Genomic DNA, 16,500 nt, shown 5'->3' with positions numbered 1-16,500 from the left:
GCCCCTGAAGAGGTGTGTGTGTTGTTGTTTTTTTGGAGTTGCTGTTTGCCCCCTTAAGTCTGGCAGAATTAATAAGACAATTACCTCAACAATTACCCCTCTGTGTTGCATCCAGTATTCATGTCTGTTGAAATTCGATGCCACTAATTAAAACTGTTGCAATTGCTCTGGCGTGACAGTGATTGTCTCAGAAGATACATTCCCCACCGAATTACAAAGGCAATTTTATGAGTAGGAAAACTGAGAGCAATTATTTTAACAAGTATAAAGCATTTTCTATCGAGCTGGAGTCCCGACTGATCTAATATTAGTGCTTGTACTATGAGCAGAAAAGAAAGAGTGAAGCCAACACCAGGAGAAAATGAGGCTCCCTTCTCAGAAGGCTGTAAACCAGGGAGGTGTCGACCTCCTGCTGCTACTCTCTGTGTGGTCACAGACTGTCTGGCCATGGCCAATGTAGCAACCATTTTTACAGGATGCACACACACACGCACACACACACACACAACCACATGTTTATAAGTGCACATATATCATGCACAGCACACACAGAAAGACACTGCTTGAGTGCATGCGTGTATGTATGTGTGTGTGTGTGTGTGTGTGTGTGTGTGTGTGTGTGTGTGTTATGTGTGTGATTGTGTGTGTGGTTTATAAGTTTCCCATTACATTTCAAACTGAAAAGCTGCCTTCCGTTTTCAGTTACAGATAAACATTGGTGTCCCCAACAGGCTTTGTATCATCATATTCAAATGTAGATTTTGTGCATGATATTTGAGATTAGTGGAAGAATAAACCTCCAAACACAATTTGACCCAAATGAAAAAAAGCTTTTCATGATGTGACACGTAACATACACGTTACATACTGTAGCTTACTTGAACAAACTTAATTTAGATTTTATCTTTACCTTACCATGTCAAATTTATGGTATTATAACAATTCCCTCTGTAATGGCAGAATATATTACTAACATGATACGATATCATATGACGACATATGATGTCCACGCAACGTCAGATTTAGTCTAGAGATTGTGCTCGTTTCATTAAATTCTATAAAACCATTTTGGATACACAAAGGCTATCACACAAAGAAATGTACCTGATTTGAAAATGCCTGCGTGTGTCTACATTACATGTGTATGTGTGTTGTCACGTGTCTCTCTACATGTACTGTAATTACCTTGGCATTAACAAACAATGTTATAAATTCCGACTGCAATTAGACATGTTTTGACACTACGAATCTCCTCAAACTTATCATAACTGATGTGCAAATTACACAGATACCTTTGACATGTGCCCCCAATTAGTCACTTTGTACTCTTAATTAAGTAACATTAATCTTGTGTGTATGTAGAAGCTGTGAGCTGAGACTGGCAGGACCACAGGATGAAATTAAATGAAAAGAAGGAGGTGTGTGTGTGTGTGTGTGTGTGTGTGTGTGTGTGTGTGTGTGTATGTGTATCTAATACTAGATTGTGCATGTTGGGCCTGGTATAGTTAATGCTTCAATACACAGAGACAAAGACATGGTTAGGAAAAAAGTCTACTGCATAGGCATACATTTTAATCCCTGGTGATTTGAGACAATACATTTGATTATCTGTTTTCTCTGCTGTCAAGATTCAATTTAATTTATGATTCATTTTTCTCTTCAGCTGAATAAATATACATTCCTCTATGTTTACTCAATCAGATCCACGATCCACTGTGACCTAGCGTACAGTGTCCTGCCCCGGTCACTCTAATTTATAAAGTGTGACTTTTCACACAAGGCCTAAGCAGTAGGCTGCCCCTCCCTGCCAAAACACATGAGAGATTCCTCTACATATCCAGTCTACACACATTCATCAGGCCTCCCACCTAGTCCAGCAGTGTCCCTTCATCCTCCATTATATTTCCAATTAGCATGGGGTTTCAAAGGATTTAACATCATTTTCCCTGGTACAACCCACTGTTTACACTGCCAATGTCTCTATGGAAGCCAATGTGATTTCTTTCAAGCTTTAGGACCATTAGTGGCAGGGGAACACATAGTCACATATACAGTAATGAAGCCTCTGTACTGGTATTTATGACACAAGGTCGTATGTCAGTATTCAATGTTCCTTTTTTGAAATGAGAAGGATTTGCTCTAGATCCCATGTGTTAAACAGTGTATTATTTTATTTTGCATAGTTTTCTATTTGCAGCCACACAAAACAATATGTGCATACATACACATGTAAACAATAGTAGAACAGGCAGAGTGGGGCATATGATATATATTGTATAGCAGACTATGTATTCTGCTCATCAATTTTAGACTAAGACTGAAATTAAATTGTTTTGACGAGTGTTGTGGACAGATAACCATGTGCCATAGTAGGCATGGAAAAGAAATATGTAACAAGCTGTTTATTTGACTCTGTCCTCAATCTCCTCCACATCTGGCCCTTAAATTACAGCTGCTGAAAACGAAATGAAATTTACAGTGATCTTGACAGGGTTTCAGACTGGGCACAGAGCCCAGTCCCCCTGCCTCACACAGCCTTGGAGCCCTGCACACACATGGGGGCCATTATTTGTAAAGTAGCTGCGGTGGCACCAGGGAATGATTTGAAAGGTGTGTGTGTGTGTGTGTGTGTGTGTGTGTGTGTGTATGTGTGTGTGTGTGTGTGTGTGTGTGTGTGTGTGTGCTGGAACATGCAGCCCAAGTATGTTTACTCTCTGTTATCACATCCACACATCTCCAGTAAGTGGCGGGGAGAGAGTGTTCCGTGTCGAGGAGGAGATATGGGGAGATTATTGTGCTGTTTAAACCTCTAATTCTCCCACCCACTCCTCTCTCCTAGAAATGGATTATCTTAACAAGTATTGTAAAGCACTTGAGTGAAATGTTCACACACACATTTATCTTACTTGTTATTTGGCAGTGAAACCCTGTCATATGTGTTTATTATAGCAGTAAATAAAGCACAACTTAGCAAATCTTCCTGGATAGTGAAGAGTTCTGTATGCTAATAAGTGATACTAGAGTGAATTTAAAATGGAACATTGAATAACACATTAACCTGAGAAAATACAGTAGAAAACATGTGTCAGCCAAGCCCCAAAACTCAACAGACATGAAACCCCCAAAAAACATGAGCCAAAATAAGGGAGTGGGGTTTTAAAGTAACAAGGAAAAGGGGATAATATATCTGGCGTGCAGCCCCACAGTAAAGCCACTGGTTGGTCATGGCTCTGGGCTGTAGACGGACCGTCTCCTCACAGTGCTGGGTGAATTAGGCTGTGGTTCCACAGTGAACCTCAGCCAGCCCCAGCCAGCCTCAGCAATGTGCTAAACCCAGACGTGACTTATGGCTACCCATCAGAGATTTGGCCTCTGGACCAAGGACTTACACCGCAAAGCGGAAAGGCAAAAGAGGTTTCATCACTACCACCACAAAAAGAAAGCGGGACAACACATGACATACAGTATGTACACTGCCATGGTAAGCTTCACCTAATTGTGCTAATCTCTCTATTATCCAAATTGAGCATGGTTGAGCCCTGCCAAAATGCACAGATCTGACTAGTCGCTGCTTAGTTGTGTTCACAGTAGTGGTCAGTACAAAGCCACAGGGCAGAGATGTTCTCCTGAGGTCTCATGACCACAGCTCTGAGGGATACTCCCAAGTAAGACTGCTATGAGTACCAGTGGTTGGAACTGGTTTGAGAACATGATCTTCTTTTAATATGATGCTTGCCATTCCAAATTTCCCCAAATAAAGGATAACGTTGTACCACCAGTAGCGTACAACTTCAGGAGCGACCGTGCTCGTGTCCACAGCAAACTATGAAAAGAACAATGAAACTGCGCATGCGCGCAAATACGTGAGTCCAAGGCGTGACGTCAGCTCGTCAGTCCAGCAGGGAGTTTTCTACAATAAGCCTATTTGTAGAAAGAATAAAATAAAAAATTGACCTAATGGCATAATTAAGATAATTAGGAAAAATCCAACCTGTATACATTACCAAAAGTATAGTGAATACCAAAAAAACAACAGTTATTACATAAGTGAAACCACAACGTCAGTGCTGTCTTCAGCCTACTCTACACACTAACACAGAGTGATGCTAATGAATTCTCCTTGTTGAAACATGTTCTAATAGTTTAATACACAACTTTGAGTGTAAGTTGATACAGGACTCCAGCTATGTTCTTAGTGCCGCTCATATCATGGAGGCTAACGCTTGGCTAATCAGACTCTGTTTGTGAATTGTGCTTTCCTGCTTGCCATATAATCTGGTGTTCATGCCCCAGCTATTAGACGCCATGCCCTGTTATCATGTTCTAGTTTGTCCCACAGCATAAAGTGACTCCTCATGTGTTGGTGAAGTGTACTCAACATAAAACTTTACTGTATTTTGTCACAATAAAACACTTATATGAGTCAGAATCAAGCCATTGTACTATCTTTATCTTGTACTTTACTTAATTTCTTACAAATGTTAAAGTTATGATTTTCATCAAATCTCCAGAGTCAAGAAATACATTTGTTACACCTTTTGCTTAACATAAGTATTATTCACCATCTCTGATAAGATTTAAAGATTTACAGTGCAGCATGCAGTCATTTATTGATCTGGGAAAGCAATTAGCAATGCCTTCCGCATGGTCTCAACAAAATGTATCTGTCATTCCTCACATAAGCAGCAGGTTCCTTTGAGAAATCTATGGCTTTGTCAGTAACACTGTGGGGAGTTAAAGAATTCCCTGCCACAATACACAGCTGTCTAGTCTATACAATATACATATTGATACTCACAGCTTCAGGGCTCACGCTAATCTGCATTTTGGAGAGAGCCCATCCTTTACCTAATTTTGTGTGGTTAACTTGAAAAAGTGAGTTATGTCTGCTACAACAACTGCAGCTGTAATCAAGTGGTACTGCAATTCAATGTTCAGGCAATTTGCAGTGCTTTACATTGGTCAGAGTAGAACTGCAACCAAACTCTACTTGAATGATTGAAAAATTACTCATTGAATGATTACTCATCTCATTAAAAAGTGGTCAGAGTCACTTACAGTACTCTCCCTGAAAAGCTAAACATTAACACTATCTTACGCTCTATGTTCTGCATGAAAAGTTGCCACACAGTGTCTCTGTAAAGTTACCATTCATATGTAGAAGTTGGTGCACTAGGGAGGCGCCCAGGAGGCATCCTTAACAGATGCCAGAAACACATCAACTGGCTCCTTTCGACACAGAGGAGGAGCGGCTCTACTCCGAGCGGCTCTACTCGGAGCTCCTCATAGTTGACTGAGCTTGTCACCTTATCTCTAAGGGAAACGCCAGCCACCCTCCTGAAGAAATCTATTTTAACTGCTTGTACCCCGAATCTTGTTCTTTTGGTCATTACCAAGCCTTCATCCCCACAGGGGAGGGGAGGAATGAAAACTGACTGGTAGATTGAGAGCTTTGCCTTCTGGCTCAGCTCTCTTTTTGTCACAACGGTGCGATAAATTGAATGTAACACCACACCCGCTGTGTCAATTCTCCGACCAATCTCCCGCTCCTTTGTCCCTTCACTCGTGATTAAGACTCCCAGGTATTCAAACTCCTTCACTTGAGGTAAGGACTCATTCCCTACATGGAGTAGGCAATCTATCGGTTTCCTGCTGAGATCCATGGCCTCAGATTTAGAGATGTTGATCCTCATCCCAGTTGCTTCACACTCGGCTGCAATCCGATCCAGTGAGTGCTGAAGGTCACAGGCCGATGATGCCATCAGGTCCACATAATCCGCATTGTCCCTCTTCAACCCGAGGTTCGACTATTGGCGAAACCCTCCTTTCCAGCACCTTGGAATAGACTTTACCAGGGAGGCTGAGAAGTTTGATACCCCTGTTTGATACCCCTGACTTCGAGTCTGGGACAATATTCCAATATTGTACAAGTTGTAGTGCTTATGTGCCAGTTGATAGCAAAATATTAAGCTATAATAAAAAAAAAACAACGCTATCAACACATTGCTATGATGAGGCAGATGCAGCTTGCCTTTTATTTTCCCTCTGATACCTCTGCAAGACAACTCTTTTTTGAGACAAATCTCGCTGTTTGAGTGCCTTCCATTTATTCCAGAAGATGTCCCATAGCTTGTTGTAACCTTTTTGGCCATTTCCTTAACAAGTTCATGATAAATTAAATTCAAAAAGTCTCTTGTCTCCTCATTCGTCCACTTACTGACTTATCTGTCTTTGTTGACGCAAGCCATGTGTGCAAACAGAGCGGAAATACTGGGCGGAAATTGACTAAAACGTCTTTGTTTTGTGCCGGGTAGCAACCATAAAATGACATATCTTAAACGCAATTAAATTTTTATTTGGCAAATATATTTTCCATCAGCGTTTATCGAATAAACTGTATATCGATCTAGAAATAATCCCATGAGACAGTTACGTTTTTCCTTTTAATTTTACTTTCAAGGTTTCCTTTAGACATTTTTCATTTGATATCACTTAATTTGGATAAAAACGTGTGGATGGAAACATAGCTACTGATGGTGAATTATAGGAATTTAAGACTTCTTCACAGTGCTTCTTCCACCGCCCTATTACCTCCTCAGTTGAGGACAACAGCGCCCCATCCTTATTGTTAACAGCTTGGATAGTTCACCGCTTCCCCCTCCTGAGGTGGTGAATGGTTTTCCAGAAGCATCTAGGTGCCTACTGAAAGTCTTCTCCAAACTTCTCCCACACCCATTGCTTAACCTCTTTCCCGGCAGAGGCTGCAGCCCTTCGGTACCCTGCAACTGCCTCTGGAGTCCTCTGGGATAACATATCCTGGAAAGACTCCTTCTTCAGTTGGACGGCTTCCGTTACCACCGGTGTCCACCATGGTGTTAATGGGTTACGGTCCCTTGAAGCTCCTGTGTGAGACCACAGCTCCCCGCCGCAGCTTCAGCAATGGAAACACTGAACATTGTCCACTTGGGTTCTATGCCCCCAGCATCTACAGTAATGCGCGAAAACCCTGACCCAACTCACCACCAGATCGTGATCGGCTGACAGCTCCCCCCTCTCTTCGCCTAAGTGTCCAAAACACATGGCCTAAGAACAGATAAAACAGATAAAACAATAAAAAAATCGATCATTGACCTTTGGCCTAGGGTGCTCTGGTACCAGTTATACTTTTGAGCATCCCTATGTTTTAACATGGTGTTCGTCATTGACAATTCAAAACTAGCACAGAATTGCGACAACAAACAACCACTTGGATTCAGATCAGGGAGGCCATTCCTCCCAATCATGCCGCTCCATGTGTCTCCGTCATGCCCCAAGTGTAAGTGTAAAGTCACTCTGTAGAACTATGGAGTCCCCCATTGCAGCCCCATGCAAGGCTCCATTCAAGGTCTCAAGGAAGGCGAAATACTCCGAGCCTTTGTTTAGTGCATATGCACAAACAACAGTCAGAGCCCCCCTCCCCCGACCTGCAGGCGTAGGGAGGTTACCCTCTCGTCCACCAGGGTGAACTCCAACGTAGCGGCGCTCAGCCAGGGGCTTGTGAGTATCCCCACACCCGCCTCACATCCTCGGCAACTCCGGAGAAGAAAACAGTCCAACCCCTATCCAGGAGTATGGTTCCGGAACCGAAACTGTACATAGAGGTAAGCCCCGCCAGATCTAAATGGTAGTGCTACACCTACCGCACAAGTTCAGGCTCTTTCCCCCTCAGAGAGGTGATATTCCATGTCCCTAGAGCCAGCCTCTACCTCCCGGGTCTGGTCCGTAGAGATGGGATGGAGAGGGAGGTGCCACGTTGCTTTTCGGGCTGTGCCCATCCGGGCTCCGTGGCACACCCATTCACCAGGTGCTCACTGATGAGCCTTCCATCTGGTCTGGATACAGGCCGGGGACCCGGGCTTCCTCCGGACAGGGTAACTTCACCTCTTCCTCGATGATTCATAGGGATTTATGAACCATTCTTTTTCTGGCCCCTCACCTGAAACCACTTTGCCATGGGAGACCCTATTAGGAGCACCAAGCTCCAGACAACACAGCCCTCAGGTTCATAGGGACACTCTCCAAACCTCTCCACCACGATAAGGTGATGGTTCGCAGAGAGACAGGGTGCATTGCGTCTTGTTTGAATTTCAAACCACCCATTTATCCAGAGCATTTATACAGCTTCACTCTAACCCTTTTATTGGCCCTCATCAGTCTTGTTTAAAGCAACCATGCATTAGAGATGGAGTTTCTGGGGGGAAACTGCCCTAGTTTGATCATGTTGCCTGCAAGAGTTAGGCTGATGGTGGTAGATAGGGAAGGAGACTTAGTAATTAAACTTTACAGGTGATTCATTCAAAGAGAAGGCAGTGCAAGAGGATTTGACAACATAGAAGTGAGGTTGAAGCTTAATTGCAAATGCTGTCTGTAGCTGAAATGGATTGTTCTTACCAGGGTGTCTGTCTTAACAGAGGCCTTGCTGTGAAGATGAGTTTATCTACAAGAGCCTTTACTATCTTTACTTTATGTGTGTGTGCATGCATAAATACAAAATAATTTAATATCATTTACCTCTTTGTCGTAGTACACAGAGAGAAAATGAAATGAAGGGCACAACACAAATGTAATCCCTTTTCTAACCATGAAAATAAACTTTTAATGCCTCTATTATTGATAATCTTGTTTTAATTAATTGCTTTAAATTAATTTTTACTTTTCTTAACCCTAACCTCAAGATGGGTCATTCAATTTTTACATTAAAAGGATTTATTTGATATTTGTCAGATTTGTTTATATGATATAAGAGCATACAATGTGATAGGATGAATCCTTCCTTATCTCAGTCACATACAACACGTCCTCACTATTGGTTTTAACATACCTGTTAAATGGTAACTAAGCTCACAGCTGATCATGGAAAATGTTAATTGGAGGCAAAAATGTCTGTTGTTTTGTGAGTTAACAATTACATCAATTAACATGTTCTTTAGTATGTGTTCTTCCCCACTTAAAGGATTCTTCCTTACTGTTGTGGGACTTCTCTTTCCTTAAGTTTACAAACTGAAAAGGGAATGATCTTCTCTGTATTTGAGTAGCGCAGCTTGCCAGTTCTTTGCAAATGTTGACATTGCTAGGTGTAAAAATCATCAAAATTGTGTTCAATGGATTTTTATAAAAATGAGTGTCTTCCTGAATACCATAATAACATTAACTAAGCCAGTGTGATTTGAGTTGTATTGATCTTAAACGGCTTAATATCATTAACTGATCATTTTGTTTACAACCTGAGAACAATAATCTTGTGACCAGTGGTTGGGAGATGCCATTGTAAATAGGTAATGGCTCAACATTTTTCAACTGTTTTTGTGCAGCGCTAAGTTGTGTCTCAGTGTTATTTTGTTAGAGAATGTAGGCAGAATTACAGATTAGATTTATTTTCATTAATATTCTTTCCATGAATAATTAGATACATTGGAGAATGATAGAATTATGTCTGCATGTATTGTCACTAAGTAAGCAAGCAAGTAAGTAAGTAAGTAAGTGAGTAAGTAAGTAAGTAAGTAAGTAAGTAAGTAAGTAAGTAATTAATGGCATTGATGTAATAGTTAACTCGTAATTATTTGCAATTAATCACACAATTTTATCTATTCTAAATGTCCCTTGATTTCTTTTTGTCCCATTATTTTTTTCTCATTTTAATGCTCTTATCAACATGGAAAATTGGATCAGCTTGCTTTGCAAATGTTTTAATAAAATCAACAATGTAGCAAATCAAATGCGTCTTAAACTGCTTTTAAAAGATGTCAACAGAGGTCTCCACTCTCAGATCATGAGATCTAGGTTCCCCTGTTTCGAGGGCTCTGTCAGCTTTAGTGTTTAACTTAGTACAGGGAACAACCAGTAAGCCCTGATCAGAGGACCTCAAAGACCTGCTGACAACATTAGGGTGCAGCAAATTACTAATGTAAGCAGATACTTGGCCATGGATGGCTCGGAATGAGATGACAAGAATCGATCTGAATTTAACAGGGAACCAGTGCAAAGAGGCCAGAATGGGGGTAATATGACATGACCTATATGTAATGAAATGTTTTAATATTGTCTGATTAAATGTTGTTTTTGACCCCAGGAAGACTAGCTAGTTTTCCAGGCATCAACTAATAAAGGACTTTATAATAAATACAAATAAAAGATACCTCCTACACCTTTTCAACAGTCTAGCAGCAGCATTCTGGACCATATGTAAGCAGTCTACAGATGATTTGCTCAGGCACGTAAAAAGAGTACAACAATATTCCAAACGTTTTAGGGTACAACACGCTTTATTTTTGCAATGTTTCTGAGGTGTAATATACATGTGCTGGTCAAGGGCTTGACAGGCTTGTCAAGATTCATTGCCTGATCAAAAGTAACACCAATATTTCTCGGGCTAGAGCGCACATTGGAGCTAAGTGACCCAATACTGCTAGCCACATCAGCAGCAATGCTATCAACACCAACATTTATAATCTCATTTTTGTCAGCATTTAGCTGAAGAAAGTTACTGGCCATCCAGACAGACAATCTGGTCAGGGTAAAAAGGGAAATAAAATTGAATATCATCCGTGTAGCAGTAAAACAAAATACCTTTGAATTTGCTTATAATGTGTTGTAGAGGAAGCATATAAAAAGCACATGAAATCAGACCTATAATCAAACCCTGAGGCACCCCACAGGATAAGGCCAGTCAAGGGCTCTAGGTATGGTGAAAAGTATGAGATGGTGTGGGGGCATTTTTAATTCCAAAGGCCAAGGGAACTTTCTCGGGATGCATAGTATCCTGGATCCATGACTTAACTGGCCTTTAAAAACCTGCCTTCCTCTATGGGAATTTAACTTAGGGGTATTTATACTTATGCCCCCTGTATTTTAAGGAAGAACATTTATTTATTTGCAACACATAATTCATTTATAAAGAAAATTGGTGTCCTTGAAGGTTGAATTTTTCCTATTTTTTTAATTAAGGCATTTTTTTTTTAAATTCTTTTTAGTCAACTTTAGCATGGGTGTGTAAATGTATGCAAGCCACTGTATTTATACCATTGCTCTGTCAAAACTGTTAAATAGGAGAAAAGTAAGAATGAGGAGAGTAACAGCTCTAAAATGCAGAGGGTAACTCAAACACGGAGTCTCATATGAAGTAACGGATTTACTGAGTTTAATCCCTTATCAAACAGACTATACAATGAAGTTAGGCTCTAATCTAAGGGAATTCACAGTCCATTTCCTATGTTTGGGCAGAGTGGATCCACAGGGGTGTCAGAGCCTATCACTGCTATAACCTTGAGTAGGAATCCAGCTATACCATGCTCAATAATTGCTCTTTTTACCAAGAAATAAATCTGGTCTTTACTTATTTCATGCTCAGGTGAAGACTTCTCTCAAACGGACATGTTGAATTAGTTTGTTCTTTAGTCTGACAGTGACTGAGCACAAAATGTTCAGTTCTTTGAACAGCAGGCCTGAGATGAATTTTGGATTTCAAACTTCTGTGCCATGTAAGCGTTTTACAGATCTTCACTTCCACACAGCCATAACCAAAACCTTTTGAAAGTGATCAATTCCATCGCCCTTGTTTACTCCAAAATATCAGTGCAGACATATAATAATTATTCTCTACAAAGAGAAGTGGGAAAAAGAAAAGAAAATAGAATCCTAAACATAAAACAAATATATGTAACCAAAACATGAGGCATTTAAAAGATTGTTGAGGATATTCCGAACAGAAAGGTAAGAGCTGACAACATGTTTCAGAGAGAACTCTTGCTCGCTTTTTATCTGTGAATCATAATTCCAGAGGCTGAAAAAATTAGTTATTCATGACCTTGATACTGGGAGCATTAAAGACGGTAGCCTTTGCTAAACGTGAAATTATATGCGACTAGAAAGGCATAGCTACATCACCGGAGTCACCCCAGAGTAAACAAATGAGTTCAGCAAGCAGAGGGGGATTACCATATCTCCACTTAACTTATTTTATCCTGTGAGAATCATCAATATTAAAGGGTAAGGAGAGGGAGAGAAACTGCTGAGGTGGGCTTTTAGCAGCAGGGTGAACCACTGTGTTTAAGGAGAGAGATAAATGAGAGATCACCCTGCAAACTACAAAGAGAGTAAACATAGTCTTTTTATCTTTTCTTTTTTCGCAACGCCACTTCTCTTCCTTTTAACACATTTTGATGTAATAACCAACCCATCTTCTATCCTGTCTTGTTGTTGAACTGCATTTGGTAGTTAATTTGTCTGTCAGTTTGCTGGTTGTTGTTTTACTGTGCAGAAATGGAAACGCAAATATTGACTAGACAGTTTTTCTTCATTGCCATGCTAATGCTTTTATTAATTCCCTCATGGTTGCATTCTACAGTTTTGACACTTAATGAGGGTAATTCTAACTGAGGAGTGACCTGTGGTTGTGTGCCTTTGGGCTACATGCCAACGAATATGCTGTGTTTGCCTGTCATGTTAGTGTAGTTCACACTGTATGGAGGTAGATACTACTTCAGGGCTGTCAGAGTCAGCACGGTGTCTTTGTCAAGGAAGTGGCCCTGCAGGGCAAGTAGAACTATGGACTTTACTTCTGTTTACTTCACCTGTCAGTCAAAAACATGTGACATTAGACAGTTCTCGTACATAAAACATACTCTAACACACTCAAGGTACTTTTTACACATGCAACGCAATGCATCACTTACTGTCTCCTCTCCGTTAGTCTGAATGTTTGGGTCTTGTATACATCTGTGCGCCCCCAAGTTCCTGGACACAAGCCAATCGTGGTGGAATGGGGTCTCCAACTACATGCCAGAAACCCAGCCCTTCCTCCAGCTGATATTAGTTATCAATATTTTACTGGCTGTCATTAAATCTTTAAGAGGCTGTCATTAGACACAAAAACAAAGGAGACCTTTCATGAAGTGAGGACACGTGGGGTTGTAAAAGATGGCTTTAAAAGGATTCATTTAATGATATAAAATCCACCCTGGTGTGTGAAGCTGTGGGATTGGACAGCTATAAGGAAAGAGCTTCTGTTCTGTGGTGTTTTGCCAGCTCTCACAGCCTTAAGCCACAAAAATGACAATATGGGTGAGCACCGTTTGCTGCTCGACTGCAACCAAAAGAACTGCAAGGGGAGCTAATGTTTTACCCTTTATGGATGATTATTGGATTCCTACACATCTATAGTGTTATATATACCTCAATGTTATTTGGCAAAAATAATGTGCTTTTTGTGACCTTATCATCATTATACCCACAGGATATGATGGAGTATGAGCAGAGTTTTGTTAATTTGTACAGACCAGGGAGTAGCTTTTTTATAAACATCTTTCCTGCTCTGCAATACTGTGCAATTAAGCTGCAACATGAAATAAATGTTCATGTTTCTTTATTAACGTAAATCCGACAACTGACGTGTCTTTGCAGTTAGTCTTTTTACACAAAAGCAAGTGTGGCATGTGTCTATAAATGTGAAAGAATATCCTGAATATCCAAACAATGTCTAGTTGTGCGATCAGATCCACGGAATGTTTCCTCAGTTTTCTTGCACCAGCTGCTTCTTTCCTCTGGTCACCATTTTATTAGTTAAAGACAAGGAGACTTGCATCACTGTGTCTTGACACAGTTAATTTTTACATGTCCTTAAGCTGAACATAATTTAAACAAATGAATAGTATTTTTATGCAGAAACAATTTTATTGGGTGTTATACTGAACATTATATGTGACACCAAATGTAAATCTCAGACCCTTTTCTGTCTATCCGTTTCACATCTGGAAACACTTGCTGATTTGAAATAATCATTTCTTCATCATTTTGTTTGTTTGATGCTATACACACACAAATGTGCACACGTGCGCATGCACGCATACACACACACACACACACACATTCTATTTGTGTCTGTGTGTGGTTGTCTCTATGTACATGTTTATGGATGCCTGTGTGTTGCATTGTTTACAGCGCGTGGGCCAAGGTTGCCACGGACACTGAGGAGTAGGAGGTCTCTTCTGGCATCATTACCATGTCCTTTGACCACTGTCATGACAGGGAAGACACAATGATGAGTAATTTTGGCATTGTGGTTACAGTAACAAGAGTAGGCAACAAACAACGCCCCTCTGTCTCAATTCCTCCCCATTCAACTTTTCTCATTGTTTTTCCCATTATATTAACTCTTACTTACTTAATATTCTTTCCTTACTCTGTCTCTTTTGGTGTCTCCTTCCTCTGAAACACCCACTGAAGCCCTTGAGGCTTTGGGAAGCCTGAGCATTATCATCAGAGGCCATTTGAGGTTGAGGTGAAATATGAGCTTTACACAAAACAACAATGACAAGGCTGTCTGTGATTGTAGCTTGGAAACAATGGCCTCATTCAAGCCTCAACAGTTACACTAACATTAAATTCTAAATAGCTGTAGAGAGAACTGTATGTGTCTTTATTCCTTCTTTAAAAAGCAGGTCAGCTCCCCCTAGATAACCTCAGTGTAAGTACTTATTCCATTAGAGTGATGGAAAAATATTTCAAAGTAGGTTAAAATGAAGTTTGAGATTTGTGTGTGTTTGTGTGTGTCCAAGTGCATGCATGTTTGTGTTCCTGGGGGCCAAAGTATTAATTTATCTGTTCGATGCACAGAAACACACACACACACACACACACACACACACACACACACACACACACACACCCACACCCACACACACAAACACACACACACAAACACACACACACACACAAACACAAACACACACACACAACACACAGTACAGAGTACAGAGTACACAGCATGCATTCAAATAGGACCATCAACAACACTATAGGTACTTACAAAAACCTCATGAATTGATCTTAAGTTGATTTACTACCTTGTCTTAAATCAGTGCAGTGAGAAAATGTTGATATTGGAAAAGCACATTTCTTTCAATTTACTACAAACTGTGCGCCTTCATGTCCTTTTTGCTGTGGAAGCCGTTTTCCTTGCCAGCCCAAAATTTACATAAAAGCATTTATTTCTTCATCACACCATGAATGAAAAACTACAAATTAGGAAATTAATTTTTTTAACGGTAAGTATGGGTGGAAAAAATGAAGATGTATTGTAATTAAATGATCTACTTATTCATGAAATGTATTTTTTCCCGTACCTGCTAACAGGTAACGTTGGTTAGTATTTATATGGCTTGTCCTTGTCTCGTGCCAGTAAATCTCAGAGTGAGACACTGAGCTGGCTTTTAGACAGCATCTTGATCCACCCCTCTTCCTTTTTGTTCAACATCCCCTGTAGTTCTTTTTGTCTTTGCATTACTAGCCTTTCTCTGTCCTTTTCCTATCTTTTTCTTCTTCTTTTCAATCTTTACAACTGTCCCTCACCTCAACGCACCCTTTCATTGATTGCACGGTTCCCTGTGTGCAGTTACCATTCCTCAGGGAGGTTCTGCCATGAATTGCCAGCATTGGTTGGCTCCTTGGCCCAGCATCACGTCCCATTTGGCCCAACTATAGTGGAAAAGCAGAGTGGCGACCACATAATGACCGGTGTCTGAGGGCCTGGCTAATTTTTCATGTTTAAACAGGCGGCTGACTTCTGGGCCCAGACTAGGACTAACGTAAGGTTTGTCAGTGCCCTCCAGGGGTTGTAAAACATGGCAACCTGAGCCTCTGATCTCTTTTACACAATCTACACCAAAATCCAAATCACACAAAAATGTCAGACACTTTTTCCTGAACTTCTTATACACAGAAAATTAACATGAGCCTATCAGTCTGTTTTCTAGAAACAGCTAAAATTACAGTTTTTAACAATTGCTATACATTGCTATATGTTGACGCACCAATATATCAACGGCACACAACTGGCAAAACTTTATGCTCAGAACAACACATTGTAAACAAAACTCCAACGCTATTTTTCAAAATACAATAATACTCTAACACAATAAACTATGTCTACCAAAACACTGCAAACACTCCTCAAAATCACATAATTCTTCCAAAACACTAACACGTGTTCCGTCCTAAGTGGAAAATGTATTCAAGTCATAGCCCAATGTCATAAAAACACTGATAGCGGGTGGAATTACAGAAACTGCATTATTTTATATGTGTCAGGTCTGCCCTTATACAATAGATAATAGTATATTGTATTGACCATAGATTGTGTTTTACTCATTTATTTATTTATTCATTTTTGTTTTGTTGGGTTTAGTAAATGCTACATTTTGGTTTTTTTGCTGCAGAAATTCAATACAAAAAATAAAAAGCCATCTCAGAGTAGCTTTATAGAATGTGTCACTGCCCGATGTGAGTTAAGTGCAGAAGGAAGTTGCTCTTGCGTCACTCTACGACAAGTAGCCTACAAGATGCTAACGAGAGACTTCTGTAATAAATCAATACATCAAATCAATGAATCAATCAATACAATAAAAATTGACCTACATAACAAAGTTTGTTCACTGCTGGCAACACGTCAATCAATCTAGCAATCAA

The 16,500-nt window shown here is 40.3% G+C and overlaps 1 long non-coding RNA gene across 1 annotated transcript; it reads left to right on the top strand.

Annotated features, from left to right (window-relative positions):
- Positions 1–846: 846 nt before the first annotated feature.
- On the top strand, positions 847–16,241 carry LOC117948713. The gene is made up of 3 exons (XR_004657541.1): positions 847–859; positions 8,715–8,718; positions 16,097–16,241. It is a non-coding gene; the product is annotated as an uncharacterized LOC117948713 (long non-coding RNA).
- The last annotated feature ends 259 nt before the right edge of the window (positions 16,242–16,500 follow it).

This window comes from Etheostoma cragini, chromosome 1 (genome assembly GCF_013103735.1).
Source record: "Etheostoma cragini isolate CJK2018 chromosome 1, CSU_Ecrag_1.0, whole genome shotgun sequence".
In the NCBI taxonomy this organism is placed as follows: domain Eukaryota; kingdom Metazoa; phylum Chordata; class Actinopteri; order Perciformes; family Percidae; genus Etheostoma; species Etheostoma cragini.
The sequence above is the reverse complement of the archived record's forward strand: the minus strand, read 5'-3'. Positions and strand labels throughout refer to the sequence as shown.